At 36.9% G+C, this 26,726-nt stretch overlaps 1 protein-coding gene across 6 annotated transcripts in view; it reads left to right on the top strand.

Moving 5' to 3' along the window:
* LOC131060616 (uncharacterized) overlaps positions 1-26,726 on the top strand; it is a 91,213-nt gene that overhangs the window by 53,955 nt on the left and 10,532 nt on the right. For 3 of the 6 annotated variants that reach the window (XR_009110399.2, XR_009110400.2, XR_009110401.2), the window contains exon 4: positions 17,101-17,230. The exons of the other annotated variants lie outside the window; for them this stretch is intronic. The gene's annotated coding sequence lies outside the window, so the exon portion shown is untranslated. The remainder of the gene's footprint in view (positions 1-17,100; positions 17,231-26,726) is intronic. 6 annotated transcript variants of the gene reach the window in all.

Raw genomic sequence — 26,726 nt, 5'->3', positions numbered from 1 at the left:
TCAACATCAATGAAGGAATATACAGATTATATCTTGGATTATTAAGTAGACTCGTACAATTTTGCAACCTTTGTTATTTATCTATTTGTATGTTTATAACCTAGTTTATGTGTTGTAATGTCCCATTCTAGGACATTAATTATTTTGTTTTAATATGATTATCACAACTCACAATAATAATTTCAATATAAACCATTGATATTAATTTATTCAGAAATTGAAACTTCGGTATATAATTTGGCTTGAAAACTATATTAGAATATTTAATTATATTTTAGTCACCTCTATTTAGTTCCTTGTTTAATGGTCATTTAGCTTTTTAGTTAATTAGTTTTTACGCTTTATTTAGCATTTAGCTTTTTCTTTTTAGTTAATTAGCTTTTAAGCTTTATTTAACGTTTACCTTTTTGGTAGTTCACTTTAAACGACTTGTTCTTAATTTAGAACATCGTCTTGTAATCTCTATATATACGCTTGTATATTGTCGAATAGATTATCCGATTATTGAATCATTCATTCAATTTATTTTTCATGGTATCAAAGCATGGAAATTAAAATTTTCAAAAATTTTTGTTATTAAAATTTTTCGAAGTTTTTATTGAAGAGATTTTTTTGAAACTTTTTTTTTTTTTTTAATAAAAAAAGAGCAGATTCTTTTTCTCTTACTGGGCAGATTTTTTTTTGAAGGTTGAAATTTTTTCTAGGGTTTCTGCAGTTTTCAACTAGGGTTTTGACCCTTCAGTTCAAGTCAAAATTTTATTATGGCTGCAGATTCTTAGTGGGATTTTGGAGACCTCAATTGGGTCATCGTCAGATTTTTCTGGGTGCATCGTTTTCTGTGCCTCAATTTTTGAGCCATCAGATCTGCATTCTGTTTTCAGATTCTTGGTGGGTTTTTCGAGAGCTTTTCTGGTGGTCTCATATTTTTTTGGGTGCCTCGTTTTCCACACCTCAAATTTTCTGATCAAAGTGTTCTTTTCATTTGTGATCAAAAGATCTGCAGTGTCTTCTGTAGGGTAGTGTTGTGACCATTTCACACATCGCCCCATCGCAAATGGGGACCCCCTCTTTTTGCTTGTTTTTCGTTCGTTTTCGCTTTCATTTTTAGGGTTTTGTTAGTCAGTTAGTCGTCTGGATTTAGGGTCAAGCCTTAGGGTTTTCTTTTCAAGCCAAAATCCAGTCGTTTTTGAGAGCTTTTGAGCTTCCTTTTCTAGAATGCAAATTTTGAATGCAATAAATTCGCCAAAATTGTCTAATTTTCAATTGGAATGTTGATGCAGAGCTTTAATTTGTCTAAGTGTCGAAGGTGAAATGTGAATTTTTGTCCGATTGAATATTTTGACCAAATTTTGACCTTTTTTGATTTTGATCCTGGGCATTGGGAATGGTTTGTTTTCGCCTCGTGAAGTGTTAAAATGTGAAAAATCATGTTATTTTGGCCTGTAGGAGCAAAATCGCTCCTGTCCCTCAGTGAAGGACGGGAGCTCATTTTCAAATATCTCATCATCCCTGCAGAGTCCAGACAAATTTTACGTTTGAAGTGATGGAGAACGACGAGATCTTTCCATTGAATATAAATTGAAGATTTTTATAAGCACGGAAATGCCTCCAGGAGGAAAATCGCTCCTGTCCCTCAGTGAAGGACCGGAGCTACAATTCAAATTTCGCCTTGTCCTTGCAAGATTTTGAAAACTTAATGATTTGAGGACGTCCAAGGGAAGATGCTTTGCCAAATGAATATAATTTGATATGCAAAAACGAAGAAGAATGACCTATATTGACCAAATCGCTCCTGTCCCTCTCCAAGGGACCAGGGCGAGGTACCTTGTAGCTCTCGTCCCTCTCCCAGGGACCAGAGCGATTTCCTTCATTATGCAAAATCCAGACAAAGGTCAAGGCAAGTTTACGTTCAAAAACAAGGGAAAACATGAGATAAATGCGTTGAATATAAATTGAAGATTTTTGGGACGTCCATAACAGTGTTAAATGCCTAGTTCGCTCCTGTCCCTCAGGAAGGGACCAGAGCGATTTTTGATATAATTGCTTTTCTTGCAAAGTTACAAATGATGTCAAGGCATGGACGAATAGAGTAAAGAGGGACGAGTCCGTTGAATATAAACTTGGAACCTGGCGAAGTGAGATAATGGCCACAAGGGGAGGATCGCTCCTGTCCCTCTCCAAGGGACCAGGGCGATACAATGGTGATAATACTTCCTACGCAAATTCAAGGTCGTTCCTCCAAAGTTCAAGGTCGACACAAGTTAAGTCAAGGTGGCGAGGGACACTTCAAGATTTTTTTTAGCAAGCACAAACATTCAAAGGTCGTCGCAATGATGAAATTCGCACCCTATAGCCTAGATCGCTCCTGTCCCTCAAGAAGGGACCAGGGCGATGTTAGATGCATTGGCCATTTCATGCAAAATTTACGTAAGGACAAGACGTTGCAATGTTTTAGAGGGTCCATGGCATGATAAAAGATGATATACAAGAGTTTTTGAACGTAAAATGATCATCATTTTGAGCATGGAGACTATATCGCTCCTGTCCCTCTCCAAGGGACCAGGGCGATTTGCTTTGGATTCCTCGTTTTGCTTCAAGTTCAAGCTAAGTCAAGACGCCATAAGATAGCATATGGTCCAAGGCATCGTTTGAGGATAATTCGCAGGGGTTTTGAACATCCAAACATTGCTAGTCATGCTAAAGGCTCCCATCGCTCCTGTCCTTTGGACAAGGACCAGGGCGATATCGCCAAAAGCGCTCATGTTCTTTCAAAGACGAAACAAGGCGAGGTTAAGCAAGGTAAGGGACATCGTTTGGAAGACATTGCAATGAAGATCGAAGTGCAAACTTGCCAAGGTTAAGGAGAAAACGTGGATCGCTCCTGTCCCTCCCCAAGGGACAAGGGCGATGATCCCTTTAATGCGTCCAAACACATAATGAAGACAAATGGAATAAGCGCAAAAGACACGAGCATAGGTGTTATTCGCCCTACAATGAAGATCGAAGACAGAGGATGCATATTGAACGTGGAAACTAGAAGATCGCTCCTGTCCTTTGGACAAGGACCAGGGCGATATGCACTTAAAAGGCACCCATATGCGCACACAAGGCGATCAAATTCGAAGGACCATCAAGTTGATCGATTTTGAGCATGGAGATGAAGGAGTTGGACGTAAGAAATGCAAAATCAAGACCAAAATCATGGATCACTCCTGTCCCTCTCCAAGGGACCAGAGCGATGAGGTACGTCCCTTTATTTTCATATTTTTGGCGCCAAATTAAACAATTCAAATTTTCCTTAAATGCTAAATCAATTTAAAAAATTGAAAATCCATTTTTATTTAGCATTTAATGTGGCGTTATCTTTTATTAATTATTTTTTTGCCTTTATTAAAAATCGAAATTCTCATTTAAAAAACGCAAGGCATTAATAATTAATTATTTAATTAATATAAAAATTGATTTGAAGCGCCCAATTAGGCAAGTCGGCCTTGTTATTTTATTGCAAATCATTTAAAAAAAATGGTTTTATTTGTCAAGTCGGCCTAAGGGGTGAAAGGATATGAGCGCTATTTATAAGGGGAGTGAAATGTTCATTTTCACATAATCATTTTTACCTTTCTTCATGCGAATCAAGAAGAGGCGAATATAGTGCGAAGTGTGTTCAAAGGTGGTGCGATTTCAAACCAAAGGTGGCGCTAGTATCATCTTGTGTGGAGTGCGAATTGCGTTGAAGACCAAAGGTGGTGCGAATTTTATTCATCCAAGGGTGGCACTTAGTTATCAAAAGGTGGTGCGAATTTGAAGACCACACCAAGGGCGAACTTGGAGATCCATCTAAGACCACGCCAAAGGCGAATTTGAAGATCATTTAAGACCACGTCTAAGGCAATACTTGAAGATCACGTTCTCTCCAGAGGTGGCGAAGTCAATTTTGAGGAGATCATATTGAAGACTATTTTATACCTCAATTTTTGCCTAGGCGAATTTCGTTTTTGCATTCTAGAGTTAGCTCTCTATCGAGGTATGGCGATTTAATTATTATTGTTTTATTCATTCATCGTCATATTTCAAATTTTGAAATTTTGAAGTTTTAAATCTCTTTGCTCAATCGTTGTTTTTTAGGAAATGATAACTCTAGAGACTTATCATGAGGTTTCCTAAAAACTTTTCTCTCTTATTTACGCTATTTATTGCAAAATCTATTTCTTATAATGAAATGTTGTGTAGGTATGGCGACCCCGAAGGCGGGAGCATCCACCAGCCGCTCGGCTCTCATGAAAGAGGATCAGAAGACCGAAGAAGTGGAGACCAAGATCGTGTCAAAGTGGAGCAACATTGGAGATAAAAACTTGGGGAACTTTAGCACGAAGAAGTTCCGAGAGGTCCCTTACATTGGCAAGCCATCACCTGTCGCCCGGAGAATAATAGAGAGTGGCATCATCAAGGCGGCCGGTTTTCCTCCAGCTGTTCAGTGCCACGAGTTGATGATCGAGTGTGCCCGTCACTACAATCCACAGTCCAGGACAATTGTGTCCAACGAGGGAAACACTTTGGCGTACCTTTCAGAGGAAGCCATAAGTGAAGCCTTCCATCTTCCAGAGCACAGGGACATGATATACAAGAGCATTGAAGGAGCCAGATCAGTGTACGATGATGATCCAGATGCTTGCCTAAGTATAATCAACAAGAACTGGCTACTCAAGAGTCGTCCCCGTCTGAGAAAAGTACCGAACACACCGCATCGGATTGATTTCCAAGAGGAGTACAGAGATTTGATTACCATGCTCAACAGAGTTACAGGAGCACCTCATGCCTTCTATTTTGAGAAGTGGATGTTTTACTTCATCCAGGTGATTGTTCAAGGAAAGGGTACGATACATTGGGCTAGGATAATTAGCCATTGCTTAGACGTACAGTTGAGAAGACTCAGGGCTACTAAGTCCTTCCACATGAGTTCATACGTCATCTATGCCTTAATCAGGAGCGTTGAGTACGCAGGACTACCTCACAGAGGAGTGATTGGAAGAGGACCCGGCGAGGTCAGAGCTTGTGAATCCTATACCTACTTGCATCATCCACCAGGGAAGAACTACAAATTAGTCAATGATACTTTCACGATGAACATCACAAGGACGTTGCAAGGAGGGATTCACAACAGATTATCTCAGGATGCCCAGGAATTCATCAAGAGGTACGGTGCTTGGTTCATTCAGTTTCCCAAGTTCACTTACATTAGAGTGCATGGATGTCCTTTACCTCCATACATGTTGCCGAGGTACCCGACAGACAGAATTGTGTTACTTGAAGTAACAAGGCAGTTGGCAGCATATGTGAAGGCATTCAGACACAGACATCAGAATGGAGTTCAGGTACCTATTATTTTGGGTAATTCAGTTGAGGTATGTCCCAATGTCTCAGCCATGGATGACGCAGAGAAGGAGTTAGCCTTGTATCCTTTTTCATCTTTTGCTTGGAGGAATAGTTTTGATCCCCATGGACATTTAGAGGAGACGGTCGGTAGAAGATTTAGACATGAGCACCAGATTGAAGATTTTATGATGAATCTCCTAGATGATCTCGAAGTGAAACGAAAGATACATTCTAGATTGCCTTTGGATTTCATCAGGAAATGTAAGATTTACAGAGTAGCCGACCAAGCTCAGGACAACGGCAGGCACATCCAATCTTCATATGATAGAGAAAGTAAAACAATTAGTTTGAATTGGAATGAGCCCGAGGCCGTGGATTTAGATGATTTGATGGCACCAGTCTTGTCTTGTACTCGCAGATGGGTAGACGTTCAGCATCAGAAGTTGAGAGAACAGGGCATAGCTATGTCTTTTACTTTGGAAGAGAAACCAGCCGAAGGTGGAGCCAGTGTTAGTGAAGGCAATCCTAATCCTAGGAATTCAGGTGAAGGTAACCTTCGATGTGCCAGTGAGGGCAATCTCCATTCGAGAGGTTCGAAGAGAAAGGAAAGATCAGAAAAGAAAGAGTCTTCCAAGAAAAAGCAAGGTGCCAACAAAGATCAAACACCAGGTACTTCTTCCAGACCAGAAGATAGAACAGTTCGAGTGGAAGAGTCCATGGAGTCGATGGTACAAAATGATAGACAGGAGGAAGGACAGGCACAGCATGTTTCATCCGATGGATCTCTCCAAGACTATGATTTAGAAGAGGATAACGAAGTAACATCTCCTCCCAGACAAGAAGAAATAGTACATAAAGAAATTCAAGTTCAAGAGACAAGATCGAATATCCCAGATTGGTTGAAGGAGAGATTAACCAAGGTGATCGTAATTGAGGACGAGGACAGTGCAATTGATTTAGAGAGCCTTGTGGGACGTTCACATATGACAACAGAGAAGAAGAAGGCTACAAAGATGTCCAAGATGATTCGAGATGAGACTGGATCTAGAAAACTGCAGATAGCTACACCAACAGCAGACAAATATGAGGGTGAAATCCTAGCAGAAGACTATCATATACAGACTATTGAGTTAGGACCATCCACAGCAGAGCGGACTTTAGATGATGCCACCGACACATTTGAGGCATTGAAGGACAAGCTTAGAGAAGAAGTGGAAAAGAATAGAAAGCTTGAGAAAGAGGTCGGTGCATGGAGGACATATTTCAGTCATATCAATGAACCTTTGGGACGTCAGGATCCAGTTAGATCACCAGTGCAGGCATTGCCCCTTCAATCGATCAATGAAGCAGAAAGATTCAGGAACCTGGTCCAGCGTACGTGTAGTTGGATGGATAGATCTCATACAATGGCCATAGAGTTTGTTACAAGGATGTCGAAGATCACCCATCAGGCTATCCAAGTTCTTGAGATAATCCACAGATTGATGGCAACAGTAGCTGCATTTGCCCATACCAAGGACGTTGTCATCCCTGTCTTGAAAGTTATAAGACACACATCCAGAAGAATTTTAGCGCAAGAGAGGATCTTAGAAGGTGATTCTCACAGTTTGTTTCAGTGGTCAACCTTACTCCATATAAAGAGTGTTCTCTTCGAGGACATCAGTGTTAGATGTGGTCAAGTTGAGGAGGTGATCAATCCGATCCAGGACAGAGTATTTGAGGTACTTCGTACCATTCTTGGCAGAAGGATCGAGGTCGAGACAGATGTGGATTTACAAGAATTTGAGGATAGAATCAAGATCATCTTTTGCAAGGACGCAGATGTTACAGATGAGCAGTATGATCAGATGTATGCCACCATGCTCCTGATTGATAGAACAAAGGAACTTGAACCTACTTGGGACGCAGCTCTTCTAGATGCATTTGATCAGGTTATCCACTTAGAAGAGAGTATCAAGAATCTTCCCGAGATTCCAAACACAGAAATCGAAGGAATCGTGACAAAATTCATTGCATATGCTAAGAAAGAGAATTGGAAAGGGAATAAGATTCTAGATGAAAGGTTGTTACAAATGACATGACATCTTATTTCTCATTGGTTGATACCTCCTAGATTTTTGTGCCAAATTTAATATTTGGCTATGTATTTAATGTTGTTCAGTAAAAAGGAGGTCATTTGTAACAAACCCTAATTAGGGTTTAGGTGTCATGATCTTGTCCATTGATTTATTTTCAATCTGGACCTTTCATTGTAACTGGGGATGCTATTTATACCCCCATTTTTCATTTCATTTGGTAATAGTGAATAGTGTAAGAGATAATAGTTGATGTAATAGAAGAGAGATTAGAGTTAGAAGCAATTTTTATTTTGTAGCAAGATTGAGTCTTGAAGAGAGAAATTCAAGCAATTGTTGTATATGATGACTTGGAAATCAATAAAATATTGAAGTTATGGTGTTTTGTTGCAAATTTCTTAAGTTATCTTCATGGTTGTTGGATGTACTTGAATCACGCTCAATCAAAGTAGTTTGTTAATTTGAAAGACTAAGTGTGAGATTTGATATTTGGTGGGATTCGCAATCCAAACCACTAGCTTCTTGCTGATTGTAGGAACGCCTTGCGTGGTCGACTGGAAAACACTTTGAGTCCTTAACCTTCAAGCATTTTCGTATCTAGAATATGTACCTTCATAGTAGTATCCTTGGTCTTTGATGCATTGAACACCATTATTACCTTAGAAGATCGCACTAATTTCAATTGAGTTGTTATCTTATGGCAAAATTGAAGTTGGTTGAGTCTTGCCAAATCTCATTCATGCTAAGTCGTTCATAGGGTTAGGCTAGATTAGACTTCCTTAAACCCTGTCCTTTTGCCATTTTTTTTGAAAGTTCCTTTTTAGTTTAGTAGAATCTTCGAGCCTTTGGAATCCGTAAGACGCCTTGGAGGAAACAGCAAATCACATCATACCACTAAAAAAGCTTGTCCACACGTGGAGACCCCACTAAAAGAACCTTGGAGTCCATCTAACTGATCCTTTTTGCAGATCTTCAGCAGTTAGAGACTATTTTCTCAAGAGAGGATAAGATGCCTGTCGGTATTTTATTCTGTGTATGATTGTGTAGAAAATACACGTCAACAGGTAGTTAGTAGATAGAATGACCATTAAGGGAGGGTATTAGAATATTTAATTATATTTTAGTCACCTATATTTAGTTCCTTGTTTAATGGTCAGTTAGCTTTTTAGTTAATTAGCTTTTAAAGTCTTATTTAGCATTTAGCTTTTTCTTTTTAGTTAATTAGCTTTTAAGCTTTATTTAGCGTTTAGCTTTTTGGTAGTTCACTTTAAACGACTTGTTCTTAATTTAGAACGTCGTCTTGTAATCTCTATATATACGCTTGTATATTGTTGAATAGATTATCCGATTATTGAATCATTCATTCAATTTATTTTTCAAACTAATAATTTATCTCTTTGTAACGCCCCTTATTTGAATGGGATTTAATTATAAATATTAAATAATAATATTAAATTAAAAACTGCATGGGTTATGAGTTGGCTTGGGCAGTGGGTCCCCATTGATCTCAGGTTCAACTACCCTCCCAAGTTTAAGAGGGGGACTGCTTGCAGGCTGCGGATTCGCCCCCAGGCTCGACCTTAAGTGGAAATGCTGGGCCGGAGCCGTGGGGATTGGGGATACCTTGGGTACCAAAAAAAATAAAAATGAATAAAAATCAAAATACAAAATGAGAAAAATAAGATTAAAATTAAAATATAAAAATAAAAATAAAATATAATTAAGTTTAATCAATGGTCAAAAGGCATGAAATGAAAATTTGTGAGTCCCTCAAACATGAGATAGAAAAGGGAAAAGAGAACCTCATTTGAAAGTTGGATGGGGGAGGAAGAAGAAAGAAAGGAGCGTGTGAAACAAGGAAGGATTAATGGAAGTAGAGAGGAATGGGCAGAAATAATGAAGGGTTGTAAGTTGTAACTCTTTCAGAGGGTGCTAATTATTAAAGGTTGTGACCCTTGCAAAGGGCAGATATGATGAAGAGGTGTGACTCTCCTTCACATGGGAAGATATAAAGGGTTGAAGATTTCATTTGAGGAATGCATCCAAGGGAGATCAATTTGGGGAATAGAAAATAAGCATTGTAATGAATAATCTGAAGTGCAGATCTGATTTGAATAATAAGACAGCAATGAGGAGACATGACCCATTTGAATGGATATCTCCTCAATGAGATATGAAGGTATAAAAAGAGTAAGCAATTAATGGAAGAGGATTAGCAAGATGAATCATTTCCCATAAGATGAAGAGCAGCAAACACAAAAGAAGACATTGAGCAGATCGAAGAAGAAATAAGTCTGATAAAGGATATAAAGGAATTTCAGTTCGAACCTCTAGTCATCCAACGGCAAATACATCAAAGGAATTGATCTTCAGATCAGACTTAAAACAGCAGCCTGATATTATTTTCAGATCTGCCCTTCTCAGCACTCTATACTCTCACAACTGCTTGTGGTATCTATATGCATGTTGCTTATGCATAATAGATAATGCTTAAGTGTATGAATATATGATAGAATATAAGATAAGCCTGATTGTCTGAAATACATCTTGTAGGGAGGGCTTGGGGTATAAGCAAAAGGGGTTTAAGAGGGCTACGTAAGTAGTCGTCCTAGAGTTGACCATAATGGCTCCTAGGACCAGAGGGCACTTATGTAGAAGAGCCCAAGGTCCCACTTACGACCTCTGCCCAACTACGGAAGATGGCATTTGTCTTTAGGTAGATGAGGCATTGATGGGGAAAGCAAGTACAAGCAACCAAGTAGGCCACCTTTGTGGATGTCCATATTGACTACCCTCTAAGGCTAAGAGGGCTCTGACATTCACTCCGCTCTTGGGCTTAGTGTAGAAATGGCTTCGGTCGGACCTATCATGTATCTTCCTCCAAAACCTAATATGCATGTATAATAATATTATGGTTAGTAGTTGAAAGCAATGTGATCTTGTCTAACCTAGTAATTAAATATACATATATTGTATATGTTTCTTATGCTATGATTGCAAGATTTAAATTCAAAATCACATTATTTAAAGAGATATTTTACTTGGTAAGATGTAATCCTAACCCTAATTTTTTGCAATTATGATTCTAGGGCAAATTAGAAGGGAGCATTACACTCGAAAAATATAGCACTTATTCTTTATTATGCTAGTTTATCTTCTTCAAACTGTGATGATTTCCTCTTGTATGCCTGCTTTGAAAGTGCTTTCAGATCTGCTTGAAGTGAGGTTTTCTTCCCTAACTCAGCAAAGGCAATTAAGGATTTTCATTTTTAATTGTTTAATCATGACGGGTATTCTTCTCAGATTGTAAGTCTAATGGTTTGTATTCCTCAAAGAAGTAATAAATAAAATATATAATAACCTTCCCAATGATGTCCTTCTGTCTTTCTTTGTCTTCTTTAAATACCTTCTCTCCAATAGTCATGACTTTTCATTGCTACTCATTGTTTATTATAATATAGTCTTTTTTTTTTTGTAAATGAGTCATTGGAATCGGAATAAATCTCACGACCTGGCTTCCATCCTTTATTTTTAAACATAAAAATATCTGAATTACTATCGCCTTTCGAATATCATCAATTTATTACATGCAAGGGAATCAATGTTACAATATTAATGTGCATGTTTAGACAAGGACGTGACGGTCCATCCTTCCTAAGATTGCTTGTCCTCGAGCAATGTTGGTTTTAGTTTGTCAAACTGAATCATTGTTGCCAATACCAAGATCCCAAATTAACTTTGGAGATTTGCAATCCCTAGATCCTCCTTATGATGTAATTAGCTTCTGCTGCAACACTCTGATATAATTAGGGATTGGAAATTCTACACCAAGTGATGTTTAACTTAGTGTCTCGGTTATGTCCAACTCTATACTACAATGATGTCCCTAGAGAGTTGTTAATGTACTTGCCAGACTACCAGTATAGTCCTTTAATATCATTAGGTTGATACTATCATCTAAAGTGTGAAGAAAATTTATTGTCTAGTATTCTTCAGGCTTATGTATTGGTATTTCCCAATAACTCTCAACAACAAAATCAAGAGTTGTTAACCAGCAAGTTTGTAATTTAAGACAAGTTTTCTCTCATCCCCAGAGAGAAGAAACAAAAAGACATCTTGCAGTTCTGCAATTCTTCCGTCCAACTCCACCTTATAAACATCGAACAAAAGACCATTTTCAATTATTTTCTCTTGTAATTCCTTATTTATATCATTACACTCTTTCAATGTGTTTTCCAAATTACTTTTTTATTGTCTTAGCTTTATGCATATTTCTTCATGTCTCTGGCTCAATACTCTCGTTCATTAAACTCAGTTTGTAGTTCCGCATTTTTTTCTTCTGAATCCACTCTACGAGAATCCCATATCCTCTAATCTTCAACCATCTTTGCTTTTAATTTCTTAGGCCTTTTGTTGCATTTTCTCAATTCATTTTATCAAAGATCTTGGGCAATGGATACAAACTTTTGATTGTCATTGTTGACATCCAAAATATTAGCAAAATGTTGCATCTTCCAACATGATGAATTATGTGATTGTTGTGAATACCAAGATCCTACTCCTTTGTGCAAATCCTATTTTGTATTTGAGTGAAGGGATCTAGGTGTCCTTTATTCAGGTTATATCTTTCACTTCAATTAGCATCAAGCTCCTTGAGGTGACTTTATCCAGTTTAACTCCAAGTGTTATGGGATGGCAATGTGGTGAATGCATCCATTGTTCTTCAATGTCCATGTTGGTCTCTTCAAGAGGTAAACTAAAAGTGTCATTCTCATGACTACAAACTAACCCATGAACAAGCTCATTGGTCTTGGAACAAGGGAGTTCAAATGTCCCCTGGTCAACTTCCATGTAATCGATATGTATTATCATGGAGTTCTCTTGATAAACTTGCAATTCTTCCTCACGGGATCAATCTTAGACAAATTATTCCTTACAACAACATAACTAATATCTTTCACATCTTCACATGGTCCAATCATTTTCATGCCTTCCGAATCATTTTTACATGGATCAATTACTTCCCTATCTGAAAATTAGATGGATGTTTCTTGGACATCATTTGCAATTATTGACACATCTTTGACACACAATTTTCACTCTTCTTCTTTGGTTTTAGCAGCTTCTTGTGATTCTGATTCTAACTTCTTCTGTAATTAATGATTCTCTTGGATCTTGCTCCTTGATCTCCTCTTTGGCTATTTTTCTTATGTATTCATATGGATCTGTTTTTTGGGATAATGGTTCCTGAGTGCCCCCAATTACTCATCAAGGGGAACACTAGCTTTGAGTTCTTTTGACAACCTTTGGTACTTGTCAATAATTTTGGGGGCCTCAAGTTTGTACACTAATTCTTGAATAGGATCCTTATCCTCTTCCTTGCACAGACCTATAAATCTTTTTGATTAGAATGCATCCGTCATTTTATCTTTACTCTACAAGCTGGCAGGATTGCTGCTTTGATACCATTTGTAATGTTTTATTATGGAACATTACTTATTTTCTTTTAATATGATAATCCTAACTCACAATAATAATTTCAATATAAATCATGAACATTAATTTATTCAGAAACTGTAATTTTAGTAATTTAATTTGTCTTGAAAACCAATAATTTATCCCTTGAAAAATATAGTACTTATCCTATATTCTGTATTCTATCTTCTTCAAACTGTAATGATTTCCTTTTGTATGTCTACTTTGAAAGTGCTTTCAGATCTGCCTGAATTAGAGGTTTTCGTCCCTAACTCAGTGATGGTAATTAAGGGTTGTCATCCTTAATTGCATAATCGTGATGGGTTTCGTCCTCGGAATGTAAGTGAAATTGTTAATACTCAAAGAAGTAATAAATAAAATATATAATAACCTTCCCAATGATGTCCTTCTACCTTGCTTGGTCCCTCTAATAGTCATGGCATTTTATTGCAACCTGTTGTTAATTATAACTTAGTCTTTGTTTTTTTGGTTTTTAAATGAGTTGCTGGGCTGGGAATAATCATGACATAGCTTCCATCCTTTATTTTTAAATAAAAAAATATCTGAATTACTATCGCCTCTAATATCTTCAATTTACTCCTTGCAAGGGAATCAATGCCATAATATTAATGGGAATGTTTGGATGAGGACATGACGTGTTTTTTTGAGTGAATATAGTGTTTATCTTGATCAAGAAATACCATTTGGTTTCAGTTGTTACATACTTGGCGTAAATCTTATGCTCTGCACCTACCATATACAAACACCAGTTTGTAATTTACTAATTTGTACCCCATTCCATCATTCAAAACATTGGGTTTTATCCTCCTGATACTTCAGAGAGCATCCTTTGTAAATTGGTGAGTTTTTCCTTAGGGGGGTCATCTTTAGTCCTTCCTTTCACTTTCTTTCATGTTTTACCGGCGTACCCAGATTTCAAACTTGTACTCGTCCCCGCTCTAGGACCAACAACTTAGATTAAAGCATAATTTATTGTTTTTGCTGATTCACCTCTTTTGATTTTTTCTTCCACCCCCTCATATTAGGCAGTTCATCACATCCTAGTGAACATCATTGTAGGTGCTGTAGCACCATTTGGGTCTCTTCTTTGTTTCTTTCTTGCTGATTTCCATAGTTTGCAACAACTGTTGGGTTTGAAATTTTATGGGAACTTCCCCCTTTTTAAGTCAAGATGTTGCATGCACCATACCTAATCTCTCAGCTGATATTTCCTCATGTTCAGGAATTCTCAAGTTTGATCTCTACTCTATCATTGCCAGAAACAACTCTGCATTCTTATCTACTACCAAATTACGACTATAGCATGTTTTGTTAGAGTCAATATCAACTAGCTTATACATTTTGTGATTATTGCTGTAGCCGGTAAGCATCTCTTATCTACATTTGGCTTAAGTTTGGTCTGTTTTTCAGTAGAACCCCATGTATATACAATTGGCTTAGAAATTTTAAGATGACTTACATTGGGTTTTCATCCAAATCATGCTTCTTTTGGAGTGTTCTTGTCAACTGCTTTCATTGAAGACCAGTTGAGTAGGTACATTGATGTGTGAACTGCTTAATTCCTATCTTTAGGCATGGATTTGCTCTCTATCATATTTATTGCTATCTTCATTATGGCATGTTTCTGCCTCTAACCATTCCGTTTTGCTGTGGAGTGTAAGATGCGTACTGCTATTAAATACCCTCTTAGAGTGTAGGAATTATTGTGCTCTTCTCAAATTGCTTTTTGATCGTAGCCTCAAATTTTTTGAACTCTCCAAACACATTTGATTTTAGCTTTGGACAATGTACCCGCACTGTTTCAGAAAATTCATCTAAAAACAACAAAAAATAAGTGGCACCTGAAACCGATGTTTTCATAGACCCACAAACATCAACATCGTCACCAATCAAATGAAGAACCTCTACAGCTCGCTATACATGTCCTTAATTAAAGAGGTTCTTGTTTTGCATTCCAGCCTGACATGTGCCACTAACTCAGCAAGATAAGAATATAACACAAATTAAAATACACATACCTTTGATGACAAATTGAGCTACAATCGAGACAACTCTTCGCCGCAAAAGCATGTTCTTTTGCCTCCCCCACACCAACCAATCTGAAAAGCCCATGGTCTTGGATGCCAAGAGCGATTGTTTTCTTGCTATTCTTATCAACCATATAACACAAAATCACATGCAAGTGGGGGTGTTTCCTCATAATCGCACTAACTGAAAGTAGATTTTTCTTCATACCAAAAATATAATTAATATTAAGGAAGACTAGCTCTTTATTTGACAAGGTAATCTGAACTTTTCTTTTGCCTTATACTTTGAATTCCTCCCTCACTACCAAAAATCATAAGATTATTGAAAGACTCATTATTGGCACAAATATTGAACCAATCATTCCTATTAGTAAAATGAAGAAATGCACAAGAATCAATATACCAAGCAAATTCTTTCAGATGGTTGCCTTATCTCTAGCCATAAAAACAAAGATCCTCCTCATAGTGACGTTTGGCAACATTGGCTTGTTTCTTAGGACTTTGGTTTTTTTATAGTAAAATTTATAGAATGATGACCACCATATCTTCTTATATTGTTCACCTAATGGATTTCAACTATTCTCTTAGATCTTTAAGTTTTAACAGCTGATCTTGCAAAAAATCACTTTCATCTGAAGGAAGAAGGCTACATCTTGATCAATTATCAGAAGTTTCATGCAAATCATTAGAACTTTGCCAAATCTTTGCCACACTACCTCTAGTCAATACTTCTGAGAGCATTTCATTAGTCATAGAGCTTGATCAGCTTTATGACTCTCTATTGTGCTCATAAAACTTGTTCTGTTGTCTTCTTTCTACCCCAAGGCAAGTTGATCCAAGCACCTGTACTAAGGCATTGTAGCTCTTCCCAAAACACCTTTTGGTTACCCTCCAACATAGTGTTTGACAAACTAACCATTTTTAAAAGAAAATTTCAGTCTATCTGCTGCTGCTGAAATGTGTTTTAACAGCCAAAAAAAATCTGTTACATTTAATCAGCAATCTAAAAAAAGAAATACGCTAATTTTTTTTCAATGTAGCAGTCCTTATGACCATTGTGGCAATCAGTATAACTGATTAGTTGCTTAAAAAAAAATTGTAGTTGTTCCTGGATCAAAAATCCTTTCAGTTCCTTGGTGCACATTGAGAAGTAGTTCCTTGGGTGCCACTGATCAACGAAGTCCCTATGCCTTCACTCAATTTGTATTTGACTTACTCATTGCAGCATTGACACCATATTATGAAAACCAAACAGACAAAGAAACAAAGAATGTTGAAGAGAAAACTAAAAATTAGAAACACTTGATTGAGAATAAAATAAAGATTGCAAACAGCTCTTTATAAAAATATACTATAAACCTGAAAACCAAACCCTAAAATAACTCAAATGTACCATAAGTTATTTTATTATGTTGCCAAAGTGACTTTATTATGAAATGTACATAAAGTACTTATGACTATCTAAAATTAATAAATGACCATTATTATATGATGATGCTAACATAACATATAACACTGAGAAAGGAGTAGTATTGGCTTTTTGACAAATGTAAGATTGCATGTGATGGGTTGTAGACAATTTAGGATATAATAATATATTGCTTTAGAAGTAAGCTTCATGTTTGATGACATGCCTTGAACTATGGGAAAACTTCATGTTTGTCTAGTTATTGCTTTCAGGATATTTTTGTTTCCTATTTCTAACCCTAATCTGAATGACAATTTGAATTCTTAATTAGTCTGTTGACAATGAAGAGATAAGCTGGATATTTAAATCTTACTAGGATTAATCATCTCCTAGATCAGAGTTCAAGGCATATGCCATGGTTGCTCTTGTTTTTTTTGTTGTATTCCCATTCGATTGGATGCATTGTGGGTTATAATCTATTTAAAGGGATTCTTTTACAATCAAGGTCATTATGTCATCTAACTAATGAGCAATGAGTAACAATTATTATTACTTTAACTGGACAAGTACTTCTATCTTACAAGGAGGTTATACTTCCCATAAGTTACTTGGATCATTGTTAGATACTTTCATTAAACTCTCTTCTATAACATGCTATAGGTAATATTCTTTTTCTTTGTGAAAGTGATTGTGCTTTAATTTTATATAATAAACATTGCAGGGCCTCTTGCCGAGTGACTATTAGAAGATCCTATACACCTAGATAGGAAAGTGAAATGATAAGTTGTATGAGCAATGGGGATACTTTCCTGATGCAGCATTGTAGGACAACTTTGATATTCTTAGAAGAGGTGAGTTAAATGCAGTTCCTTTTCATATATCTTGAGTAATAATTGCACCTTTTGTGTGGTACACTTAGTTGGAATTTGCCAAATTTGTTATATAAGGAAATACAATCAGTAATTTCTCTAAAATCATGCTTGTGGAAAGGAAATTTTCCTCCATGCTGCAACTACTTGAATTAACTCCAACAGCAGTAGATTACAGTGTGTTAAGACTGGCAGAAATTTGTATGGAATTTGTTTGTAGACTACTTGAATAATTATGAACAACATAAGGAGAAGGAAACAAGATGCATTAGAAACCCCAAGGTGGGGAAAACCAGTTGGAAGTGGCAACTGCATATCTTCTTCTCTTGATTAATGAAGTCAATACAAATAACTTTGAGAGCATCAAGTCACTCTTTGTTGTCTCCTATCTTCTATTATTGCCATGGAAAGATTTACAAGAGGCATATAGTAGTTCTAAACATACTTGGACTACTCAAACTCAACAAAAACTCGCCAGGCCCAAAACTTTTGACTCGGCAACTTAAAAAATTGATTAAATTTCATTAGGAACACTTTTCTTTTTGCAAAATTCAATGAGAAGATGCATCCAATGAGTCCATAAATAAGTACAAAAGTGTTTTCTATTATATTTGATTGAGTTGAATGCAAAGTGAGTACAAAATGACATCCTCATGCGGAATGTTGACGGCTGATAAACTGAAACAAAATGTAAATAGTAAATAGTTTTTGTAAAACTAAAAGTAAATACAACTTTTTACATCTTCCTCTTCCCTGATCCCCTAAAAACTAGGGAAGAGGTAGATCTAGAGTGTCTAGTCCTTGGAGTCTATTGTGTGTCCTCTACCTCACTTGGCATGATAGAATGTGGCTTGACCTCCATCTTGGATGTACATGCCGTGGCAATGACTCCTCCTCAGCCTCACTTGGTATGATAGAATGTGGCTTGACCTCCATCTTGGATGTACATGCCGTGGCAATGACTCCTCCTCAGCCTCATCAATGCATCCAATCCCAAATCTCTTGTTGCACTCGCCTCCTCCAATCCTTGCCTCTTGAAATCAAGGATCGCATTCTCAATAAACGATGGAGGTTGTTCATCTCGCCGCATCCAATCATTGTGAGGATCTATCTCATCCAAATCGATTGGATCATCTCATATGTCCTCTATCTTGTGCACAACCGAAGATTGTATTGCACAAAGACAAGGTTATTGAGGCATTTTTGAGCTAATTTGTTCCTCTTCTTCATGTGGATGGCCTCAAACAAGCTTCAATTGAGCTCATAACCGATTCACTACAAGTTTGGCATAATATGCAAAGGGTAAATCTTTGGAGATTTGGGGTATTTCCACTCCAATTTGTCCACCAAGACTCTACAAAATAAAATATTGAAGAGTTAGAAAGCAAATTCAAAACATATTTTATCAAATTACAATAGTTGTAAACTTGTAAATTTGAAATTTTTAACTTGTAAGATGCATGTTGTAATGTCCCCTCTCTAATCTGTCCTAGAATTTCCCTATGAATCACAAACACAACAAATTGGAGCTAGGGTTACATCTTACCAAGTAAAATATCTCTTTGAATAGGGTGATCCTTGATTAGAATCCTCTAGCAATAACATAAGAAACATATATATATATATATATATTAATTAGCTCATAACACATGATACTCATATAATGTCAATAGCATCATTTCAACGCACTAGAGTGTGGGAGAAGAAGTATGATGGGTCCACCCAAAGCTATCCCACACTAAGCCCAAGAACGGGACTTTGGCCCTCTTGTCCCCGGTGGCAGGCAACATGGACATCCACTCAGGGTCCTTACCTAGTGGGGCGCTTGTATCTGCTTTCTCTATCCATACTTCATCTCTAAGGTTATTATCCATCACTGCAAATCCGAGAGGAGATCGTATGGGGGCTCCTTGATTGAACTATCTAAGTCCAAGAGTAGAACTTTGGCACTCTTGGCCATAGTGGCAGGCAACATGGACATCCACCAGGTCCTTAACTAGATGGCAATCCCTTCTCCCATACACCTCCTTCCTTCTATACATGATGGGGTTTTACAAACAGTTTATATATATATATCAGACATATGCAATTCCAATCATTCATGTATGTATATACGAATTAAATTTTGATGATCAATGAACCAGTAAATATATACCACAATGCACAATTATTCAGTTTGGGAGACACTGATTATAGTATGACTGGATCAGATTAATTGTAGTGTCCCCACTTTGAAATATAATTTAATAATAATAATAAAATTTAAAATAGAAAAGAATAAAAACAAAAATTAATTTAAAATATAAAGGAATGGTCAAAAGGCATGAAATGATAAGTTGTGACTCCCCCAAATATGAGGTATAAAAGGGAGAAGAGAACTCATTTGAAAGGGGGATAATTTGGGAATCAGAAGTGCAGATCTGATTTTAATAAGAAGTTCAGATCTGATTGTGAAAGGTTGTGTCCCTTTCAAAGGGCAGAAATAATGAAGAGTTGCACTCTTTCAAAGGGTGCTAATGGTGAAAGGGTGTGTCTCTTGCCAAAGGGCATAAATGATGAAGAGGTGTGACCTCTCCCTCACATTGAGAGATATAAAAGAAAGGAATCAAAAACCTCCAGTTATATCACCATCGATCAGATCAGATCAGAACTGTTATTAAGTTACAGGCAGTAACATCCTTGTTCTTGGTGGTATGCATGGGGTTGTTAATATGTATGCTTAACATATGAAGCCTGACAATTTTCTTATGCAGAATTTAATAGTAAGACTTGAAAAGCCAATATAAAAAATGGTCTAGTCCTTGCTTTTCTGCTAATGCCTATGCTGGGATAGGGGGTTTTTGTAGGGAAAGGTGGAGTAATTTGGTCACTAGATGGGTAAATCCCAAGATGGGTAAGGACATATATTTCTAAAGCCTTGAGGGAGAGTCCCGAGATGGGCATAAACATATGTTCCTAAGAAACTTTGAGGGAGCCCGCTCATAGACTGTTTCCAAGCGCCCTAGCACAGTAATTCCACCATCTTCCGTTAGGGTTATGGAAGAAGTGAGGGCAAACCCTAAATTTATTAGTTGTTTATTGCATTATATATACTTCTAATCTCAATAACCTAATTTAAGACATAATGATGTTAAATGATGTAACTATTGGGAAACAAGTAGCATTCTAACAGGGTACATTACAATTGGTATCAGAGGTTTTCGTGCCATCCTGCAAGGTAAAGATGAATCAATGAATCATTCTAAGTCAATGAGAAGAAATCTAGCAATACATGTATTCGCGTGTATGCTCTATGTATGCATATATTCATGTGTATGCTTTGTGTTTTCATGTGTATGCTCTGTGTTTGATTTGATGTATTTCCAACATGTCTATCATGTTAGCACAAGTGGACATAACCAAGATAATGAAAGAAACATCACTTGGTATAGAAGCTCCAATTCCTAAATTATCTCAGAATGTATAGAAGAAGCTAATTACATCACAAGAAAGATTACAAATTCCCAAAAGTTGATTTGGGGAATCCTTATCTTGGTGGATGACTCAACTTGAGAAAATTAAAATTGGCATTGCTTGAGGACAAGCAATCTTAGGTGGGGCAAACTGTATTGTCCCTACTTCGAAATATAATTTAATAATAAAATTTAAAATACAAAAGAATAAAAATTAAAATTAAATTAAAATATAAAGGAATATAAATATATAATGAAAATTTGTTTAAAGTTAATGAATGGTCAAAAGGCATGAAATGACAAGTTGTGACTCCCCCAAATATGAGGTATAAAAGGGAGAAGAGAACTCATTTGAAGGGAGGATAATTTAAATAATGTTGTCCTCATTTTTGAACTTTCAAAAATTAGACGACCCCACAAATTTCTGCTTTAAATTTGTGATTTTAAGGTTCTAAGGCACATTTTCCAAGGTGGAAAGGCTGCATTTCTTGATGATAAATTAATCACGCAATAGACAAGTATTTGGTAAAAACCGATTCAATTAAAAGAATGATCAATAGATCATTTATAGAATACAAGACACGATGTTTCTATTAAGAAACGATCGTCAAAATTAGAAAGAATCTAATATGTACAAAATATACAATACTGACCATTAAACATAATAGAAAGAAATATTACGAAGATATTATGCTAATACCCTCCCTTAATGGTCAATCTGTCTACTACACCAAGTAGCCCCCTGAACTTAACAAACTTATCTGGATGTAAAGACTTGGTTAGGATATTTTTAGTCTGGTAAGTGATAGTGAAGCTCAACATGCTTGGTCCGCTCATGGAAGACTGGATTTTGGCAAGATTCAACACCATAAGACCGACTTGAGACAGCTGGATGTCTAAAAGCATTCGTCGAAGCCAAACTGCCTCACAAGCTGCTTTGACTGTTCCTCCATATTCAGCTTCCGTCGAGGAAAGAGCTACTACCTATTGCTTCTTACTGGTCCAAGTTATAGCACTTGTTCCCAAACTGAAGACATATCTGAATGTAGACATTTTGTCATCAATAGAGCTTGCCCAATCCGAATCTATGTAACTGATTGTTAAGTTCTTTCAAAATTCTGTGATCAAAATAGAAGAGATGGAGATATGATCTGAAAGTTGTATTTTATCTGCTATAGCATGTTTTAAAGATGCACCACACTTATCAATTTCGGTGTGTGCATCCTCCTCAATGTAAGCATGCTATATAAGTGGATGAGGGGTTACGTAGTGAAGAGATATGTCTTCCCACGTGGGAAGACACATCTCTTCCTTACGTACCTCTCACCACAGTATATAAACTAGTCACCGTTTACTTACCTGATCGGAAGGAGTGCGACTTGTTTGAGAATCGCTTTACCACCCGATACCATGAACGGTGTAACCGTTGGTCAAACACGATAAGTTAACTTTAGTTTTGTTTATCATTAGTTAACATTAACATATTAGTATATGTAATCAAATTTATATATATATATATATATATATATATATATATATATATCGGAAGCATGAAATAGTACAACCGACGTTATAAAATTAACACTCCCTCTTAACTAGGGAGGACACATTTCATGTTAGAGAAAACATCACAATTCATCCATTGATTGTGAAGAGAGGAGATATCACACCATAGTGATATTTAGAGATATGGCTCAACAATGAATATCAAGTCTCATGATACTCACCATAACTCATATTTATCAAGGTATGTGCATTGGCATCAAGTCACATGATGCCTACCATACTGATAATGATTTCATGGTATGTCCATGAATATTATGTTCATAATATTCACCATGAAGATCTCTATCATAATTATGGTTTATTTAATGATATCAACCAACGGATATCTACCATAGTGTCTCAGAGATATATATACTATCATGACATGTCCATAGATATCAAGTCACATGATATCCATCAAGATAGTTAAATTGATAATTGTTAAATCGTCACCTTACAATATCAATTTGAAACAAGTGTTCGTTATTGAAAAGTCGTCACCCTTCAATAATGTTCACGGAAGGCCCATGCAGTCATGGAGTCACACACATGACAAATAAAAGAGTTTACACACTAAACATCTTTAAATATATTAGTATATCAAAATAAATGAGACTCTATCTCAAAATTAAATAACATTTTCAACCATACCAAGTTTATCTCTAAAGTGTTCAATCTTGATCTTGGAGAGAGGCTTGGTAAGAATGTCTGCAATTTGATCACCTGTACTAATATAATTCAGTCAGATCACATTCCTTTCCACCATATCTCGAACATAGTGATAAGGAATCTCAATGTGTTTAGACCTGTCATGAAATACTGGAGTCGTTGAAAGCTTGATGCAACTCTAATTGTCACAGTAGATGACAGTAGGATTTAAGGGCTAACCAAACAGTCCTACAAGCAATTTCCGGAGCCATACAGCTTCTCTTGCTCCCATGGAGGCTGCAATGTATTCAGCTTCTGTAGAACTCTGAGCAACTGGAGACTGTTTTCTACATATCCATGAGATCATTCCTGATCCTAAACTGAAGCAACATCCTGATGTGCTTTTCCTGTCAACTATGCTTCCAGCCCAATCAAAATCAGTGAATCTGTGTAGGTCAAGCTCTACATGTTTATATTTCAAACCAAAACCAATAGTTCCTCGAAGATATCTCAGAATATGCTTTGCAGCAACAAGATGTATTTCTCTGGGTTCACACATGAACTGACTTAGTGCATTTACAGCATACATATATTAGGTCTTGTGTTTACCAAATACATCAGAGATCCAATAATCTGTTTGTAGAGTGTAGGATCTGCAAACTTTGATTCTACAGCTGTTTGCTTTAGCTTGTGCAGATTTGTCTCCATAGGTGTGGTCATGGATCTACAATCCAACATTCTAAATCTCTTGAGTATATCAATCGTGTATTTTCCTTGATTAAGGATTATACCATCTGCCTGCTGCCAAACTTCCAATCCAAGGAAGTAGTGAAGAATTCCTAAATCTTTCATATCAAACTCAGAGGCTAATTCTTTCTTACATCGAGAAATACAATTATCCTCTCCTATGATTAGTAGATCATCAACATAAAGAATAAGAATTAATAATTCACCATTGACTACCTTGTAGTAGAGATTTGGATCTGCTTCATTCTTGAAAAACCCTAATTCCAAGAGATAGTGATCAATTCTTTCATACCATGCTCAGGGGGCCTGTTTCAGTCCATAAAGAGCTTTCTTTAATCTGCAGACATGTGATTCACCCTTTTGAATCACAAAACCTTCAGGTTGCTCCAAATAAACTTCTTCAATCTTACCATTCAGAAAAGCAGTCTCGACATCCATTTGATGGACTTTCCATCCTTTAGATGCTGCAATAGCCAAAACTGCTCGGACAGAAGTGTATCTGGCAACAGGAGCAAATGTCTCTTCATAGTCAATACCTTCTTTCTGTGAGAAACCTCTGGCAACAAACCTTGCTTTGTGCTTCTCAATGCTGCCATCTGCTGCATGTTTGATTTTGAAGAGCCATCTAGAAGATACCACAGATTTGCCTTTAGGCCTAGGCACAATATCCCAGACATCATTTTTCAAAATTGACTGATACTCTTCTAACATAGCATCTTTCCAAACTTGATGCTTGAGCGCATCTCCAACACAAGAAGGTTCTGCATCAATGATCTCACTCTTCAAGGCAGTATAACTGGAAAATAGGTTAGGTCTCTTACTTTCTCTAAAGGTCCCCTTTGGAGCAGCATAATTTTCAGCTTCTTGAAGCATCTTTTTAGCCCAAATTGGTCTCTTCCTAGTTTCGGGATAATTTTCTTCTAAAGGTAAGCCTTGAACTTCATGCTCAGCATCTTCAGGGGTCTCCCTTTGAATCTCAGGGGTGGAATCCTCATCCAAGCTTGTAGGAGGATCTTGGTGTTCTAATTCATTAGAGCTTTTGGACCTCCTAAATGCTATGTCTTCCTCAAAGATGACATCTCTGCTTAGTTCAATTTGTCTTTGACCAGGTATGTATATTTTGTAGGCTTTAGAGGTTTCACTATACCCAACAAATACTCCTTTCTTTCCAGAAGGTTCTAACTTTGACCTCTTTTCTTTGGGGACATGAATATAGATTGGACACCCAAAGATCCGGAAATGACTTATGTCAGGTTTGTTGCCAGTAAAGGCTTCTTCAGGGGTTTTATTGTCAAGAAGAGAATGAGGACATCTATTTTGAATGTACACAGTTGTCCTAGATGCTTCAACCCAAAATGAGGTTTCTATATTTTGGTCAAACAACATAGCCCTAGCAGCTTCTACTATAGTCCTATTCTTTCTTTCAGCTACCCCATTTTGTTGTGGGTTATAAGGTACAGTTAACTCCCTCTTAATCCCAGCATTTATACAATAATCTTTAAACATATCAGAAGTGTATTCCCCCCATTGTCTATTCTTAAGGTTATGCTTTTCTTACCTGTCATATTTTCTGCAAGAGCTTTGAATTCCTTAAATTTAGAAAGGATTTCTTCAGACTTTTTGTACCTCAGAAAATATATCTAGGTCTTCCTAGAATAATCATCTACAAATATTACATAATATAAAAATCCCCCTAATGAGGGTACAAACATGGGTCCACATAAATCAGAATGAACTAATTCTAATACATTTTTGGATTTACTGTTGCTAGAATTAAAAGACCCTTTAGTATTCTTTCCCAAGGCACACCCTTTGCAGGCTCCTTCAGATTTTTGACTTAGCTTGGGTAAGTCGATCACCATCTTCTCTATCTTAGGTAGGGCATGGAAATGAAGGTGCCCTAATCTTTTGTGCCAAAGTTCATTCGAATTTGGAGTCTCATGAATCAAGGCTAGAGGTGGAGTGGTGCAAAGTCTGTAGAGGCTCCCTTGTCTCACTCCAATGGTGTGGGCTTTCTTGATGGTGGAGTTCTTTGGCCAAGCAAGTAACTTTCCTTCCATAAGGTTAATCTGTAACCCTTATCTTCAAGTGCAGAAACTGAGACAAGGTTTCTCTTTATACCAGGTACAAATAGAACTCCAATCAGTTGTAGGGATATGCCTGACTTTAGGTTGATATTGCAGGTTCCTATTCCCATAACTAGATAATTTGAGTCATCACCAATTGTCACTTCTTCATTTGAACTTTCCACAAGTGTATCTAGGTGCTCACGAAATCCAGCGATGTGTCGAGATGCTCCGCCATCAATCACCCATGTGTTGAAACTGGAGGTGACTTGACTAGAGAGGGCTGAGTAGAAGACTAGCTTCTCGGAATTACTCCCTTTCTTGATTTCTGCCATTGAAGCTTGTTGTTCGATCTTGTCTGGACACTTCATTGCATAGTGCCCATATTGGTCACATCTGAAACATTGTACTTCAGAAATGTTTCTCTTCTTCTTTGAAGACCTCTTCCCATTTGAGTTGTTGTCCCTCTTTCTCTTAAAGTTCTTCTTTCCTTTCTTGTGGGAATTAGAGTTTAGAACTTGAATGTCTTCATTACCATTGTTTTGTTTTATTCCTCTTGTGACAAGCCGAGATTCCTCTTGAATGCAATCGGTTTTCAATCTATCAAACTTAGGAAATTTAGAACGAGCATTGATTCCTTGAATGAACGATTCCCATGAGGTACGAAGTCCATTTAGGGCCATCATAGCAAGTTCTTTGTTGTCTACTAGATGTCCAATAGTGGATAGTTGATCCCTAAGCTCAGTGATCCTCAAGAAATAAGATGTAATTGTTTCTCCTTTATTCATCTTTATATGGTGTAGTTGATTCTTTAGGGTGAGAGCCCTGCTAGTGTTGTTGATTTCATAAATGTCAGCTAGTGCTTTGAACATCTGAAAGGCTGTCTCATATTTAGAAATAACCGGTACAATGTGGTCTCTTACTGAATCCTCAATTATCTTAAGGGCTTCTTCACTGTCCTTGCTCCACTGAATTTTCTTTGTATCATCAGAGGGTTCAGGATTTTCACTTTTGACATGG

This window comes from Cryptomeria japonica, chromosome 2 (genome assembly GCF_030272615.1).
Source record: "Cryptomeria japonica chromosome 2, Sugi_1.0, whole genome shotgun sequence".
NCBI lineage: Eukaryota > Viridiplantae > Streptophyta > Pinopsida > Cupressales > Cupressaceae > Cryptomeria > Cryptomeria japonica.
The sequence above is the reverse complement of the archived record's forward strand: the minus strand, read 5'-3'. Positions and strand labels throughout refer to the sequence as shown.